This window comes from Schistocerca americana, chromosome 1 (genome assembly GCF_021461395.2).
Source record: "Schistocerca americana isolate TAMUIC-IGC-003095 chromosome 1, iqSchAmer2.1, whole genome shotgun sequence".
Taxonomy (NCBI): Eukaryota; Metazoa; Arthropoda; class Insecta; order Orthoptera; family Acrididae; genus Schistocerca; species Schistocerca americana.
This window is the reverse complement of record NC_060119.1, coordinates 94,310,608-94,314,888: the sequence shown is the minus strand read 5'-3', so window position 1 is coordinate 94,314,888 and position 4,281 is coordinate 94,310,608. Positions and strand designations below refer to the sequence as shown.

The 4,281-nt window shown below is 45.7% G+C and overlaps 1 non-coding gene across 1 annotated transcript; it reads left to right on the top strand.

Annotated features, from left to right (window-relative positions):
• The first annotated feature begins 3,215 nt into the window (after window positions 1-3,215).
• On the top strand, window positions 3,216-3,289 carry Trnat-ugu. The gene has a single exon. It is a non-coding gene; the product is annotated as a tRNA-Thr (tRNA).
• The last annotated feature ends 992 nt before the right edge of the window (window positions 3,290-4,281 follow it).

The following is a 4,281-nucleotide window of genomic DNA, read 5'->3' as shown; positions in this document are numbered from 1 at the left end:
GATCCTACGCAGTGCCGTAGGGGACCGCACCGCCACTTCCCAGCAAATTAGGGACACTGTTACTCCTGGGGTATCGGCGAGGACCATTCGCAACCGTCTCCATGAAGCTGGGCTACGGTCCCGCACACCGTTAGGCCGTCTTCCGCTCACGCCCCAACATTGTGCAGCCCGCCTCCAGTGGTGTCGCGACAGGCGTGAATGGAGGGACGAATGGAGACGTGTCGTCTTCAGCGATGAGAGTCGCTTCTGCCTTGGTGCCAATGATGGTCGTATGCGTGTTTGGCGCCGTGCAGGTGAGCGCCACAATCAGGACTGCATACGACCGAGGCACACAGGGCCAACACCCGGCATCATGGTGTGGGGAGCGATCTCCTACACTGGCCGTACACCACTGGTGATCGTCGAGGGGACACTGAATAGTGCACGGTGCATCCAAACCGTCATCGAACCCATCGTTCTACCATTCCTAGACCGGCAAGGGAACTTGCTGTTCCAACAGGACAATGCACGTCCGCATGTATCCCGTGCCACCCAACGTGCTCTAGAAGGTGTAAGTCAACTACCCTGGCCAGCAAGATCTCCGGATCTGTCCCCCATTGAGCATGTTTGGGACTGAATGAAGCGTCGTCTCACGCGGTCTGCACGTCCAGCACGAACGCTGGTCCAACTGAGGCGCCAGGTGGAAATGGCATGGCAAGCCGTTCCACAGGACTACATCCAGCATCCCTACGATCGTCTCCATGGGAGAATAGCAGCCTGCATTGCTGCGAAAGGTGGATATACACTGTACTAGTGCCGACGTTGTGCATACTCTGTTGCCTGTGTCTATGTGCCTGTGGTTCTGTCAGTGTGATCATGTGATGTATCTGACCCCAGGAATGTGTCAATAAAGTTTCCCCTTCCTGGGACAATGAATTCACGGTGTTCTTATTTCAATTTCCAGGAGTGTATTTCGACTCATCAGAGCATAGCTAAGTGTTTATTCCCAGGAAGTGCTGCTGCACCGGAGTATGAGAGTGTATCGGCTGATAGTGCCAGATTTACGTGCTGCTTAATCTCTGCTTCATGGAATACATCATATAACCAGAAGATTATGCCTAAATCTCAGTTCAGAACAAATTTGTGTATTTGTCTTATTATTCCTCAATAAACTAAATGAATTACTTAAGTTCGTAGGCGTACGTGGCCGGTGTTTAAGGCGAATAAAGTCATTTAGTTTAGGAGGCAGAGTTATTAGAAAATGGTGAAGCGAGTGACGCACTGACATTACGACCATCTTTGCAGCAATTCTCTTCAGTGCCCTGAACAAAACTGCTGCAAATATTGCAGAAACTTCGGTGGTTTAGTTGTTTTAGCAATTTCTGTTGACACTTCCTATTACCAAAAATGTTTTTACTCTCAGTGAGTTACGTGTGTTACTTCTTAAATGGCTGTGAGCACTATGCGACTTCACTTCTGAGGTCATCAGTCGCCTAGAACATAGAACTAATTAAACCTAACTAACCTAAGGACATCACACACATCCATGCCCGAGGCAGGATTCGAACCTGCAACAGTAGCGGTCGCCCGGCTCCAGACTGCAGCGCCTAGAACCGCACGGCCACTCCGGCCGGCTGTTACTTCTTACAACGCATGTTATTACCTGTCATGTGATCTGCATGTACGAGAGCGTGGCAACACTTCCGAATTTTTTATTCTCTTCTCGATACTGTTTGAGGTATTGCACATCATGCATATTACTCGGTCGACTTTCCCGCTTTGCTGGCGCCAGTTGCAACTCTCTGTCGCTAGATGGCTCCAAATTGTATCGTGCAAAATGGCCGTGTGTAACTTAACTATGTCGGCGAATGCGTAACAGCGTCCTTTAAGCAAGTTTCTAACCACAGAAAGCCTTGTCCATACACGGATTACCGGCTCTTTCAGTATGACTAAACACGAGCGCTGCGACATCTGCACCAGTCCGTCTCCTTGGGAGCACTGCCATTGATCATCCTTCATACAGTCTACTTTTATAAATAACCGTTTAGACTGATCTCTCACAGTGGACTTTGCTTAATGAAATTTGCAAGTTCATATACTGATATTGCCAGTTAGTCAATGCCGTTTTCTAAGTAAAATTACTTCTCGTATTCTGTCAGGTACTTGTTTGTTGGTTGATAACGGCCGCATGATGGATATTATGTCGTATTTCTTTTTAAATATTTAATCTAATGGGTTTTACTGGTCAGTTACGGTCCTCCTAGCTTAATGAAAATTTCCAATATTCATATACTGGTACCGCTAACTGGTCCCGGTCGTTCTCTCAGTAAAATTGTGCCTTGTATTGTGTAAGTTACTTAGCTGTTAGCTAATAACGGCCGCTCGGTTAATACTACGTTATATTACCTTGTAAATATTTAATGTAACTGTTTATTTTTTTACTGGTCAGTTGCGGACATTCCTGCTTAATGAATTCTGCATATTTGTATATCGATACCGCAAGTTGTCAGGAACATTCTATCTGAAATATTTCGCGCTGTATTATGTTGAAATTACTAGCCTATGCCACAGTTTGGATCGAGGCGATTTTCTAAAGAAATCCTTGCAATTAACGACTAGCGTGAAAGAGATTTTCGTATTTTGCAGCTAACCAAATTTGCTCAACTGGTTTCGAGTCGTACGTGATCGTCTTCCCTAGTAGTAACTACATTAAATTTATGATGGCTGACTGACAACCTCAGCATCCGACAGGTGTTGTTGATATACCTTGATGTGTACAGCTGAAAATGTGTGCTCCGACCGGAACTCGAACCCGGGATCTCCTGCTTACATGGCAGACGCTCTATCCAGCTGAGCCACCGCAGGCACAGAGGATAGTGCGTCTGCAGGGACTTATCCCTTGCACGCCTCCCGTGAGACTGACATTCCCAACTGTCCACAATTCTACATATGTATTGTACCTTATAGACATTTGCCCACCCACTCATTACTCGCGCACGCTTTGGCGATTCCGGTAAGAGTTTGGGCAACCTGTGCGCATTTGCACAGACGAAGGTCAATGGCTGGGTAGCCTTTAACTATATATACGGGAATCTCCAAAGCGTGCGCGAGTAATGAGTGGGTGGGCAAATGTCTATAAGGTACAATACATATGTAGAATTGTGGACAGTTGGGAATGTGAGTCTCACGGTAGGCGTGCAAGAGATAAGTCCCTTCAGTCGCGCTACTCATCTGTGTCCTCGGTGGCTCAGCTGGATAGAGCGCCTGCCATGTAAGCAGGAGATCCCGGGTTCGAGTCCCGGTCGGGGCACACGTTTTCAGCTGTACACATCGAGGTATATCAACATCACCTGTCGGCAGCTGAGGTTGTCAGTTAGCCATCATTTATTCCAGGGAAAAGCTGCACGGTCATCAACAGTAACTGTTATTTCGAGAACAAGTTACTGTCTTCGTATATACATTGAATTTACGTTGTTCATTTTACTACTGGCCACTCGCAAAGAAAAATTTTAACGAAATGATTAGCAATGTCTACGTGGACGTATAATTGTGAGTGTTCTGCAGAATTGGTGGTCTTGAATCCTTTTTAAGCAAAGAGTAATTCCTCTGAATTTGCTTGAGACAGATTTAATGCAGGTATAGATTTAACCGAAACTGTGCGTATTTCCTAGGACAATGGTTTAATTTCTGACTGTTTTCTAGAATTAATAGTGATTATCATTTAGTTTTTCTTAGGAAGGGAGTGTTTGTCACAACGTATGTCTTTTTCTGTACTACTCAAGTACCGGTGAACGTACTCTTTGCTGTGACGTTAAAATAAATATTGAGACAACCTGAGTGACATATCACTCAGGGATCTCGGTGTCCAAGTAAACCAGCTCCAGTGTTAAGTACAACCCAACACCCTCCCCTCGTGGGTGCGTTTCGGATAGCATTTTGAATAAATGTTTTAAATTTGGTGTCATATGTCAAATTAAAAGCAAGTGCAGCTGGATTCCACTGTTTAATGCAGAGGAGATAGGCGTCCGTGGAGACCCTCAGTCAGGGGGAGGACTTAACTGGCGACGTGAGAGAAGAAGAAACGCGAGTCGATAGGGAAGAGACAGGGACTCCAACATTAGAATCAGAATTTAGAAAAACCTTGGAAAGCTTAAAATCAGGTAAGGCAGAAGAGACAGCTAACACTCCATCGGAATCATTGGGGAGAAGTGGAAACAAAACGATTGTTCACGTTGGTTTGTAGAATGTATGAGAATGGCGATGTACCATCAGACTTTCGGGAAAACATCATCCACACAATTC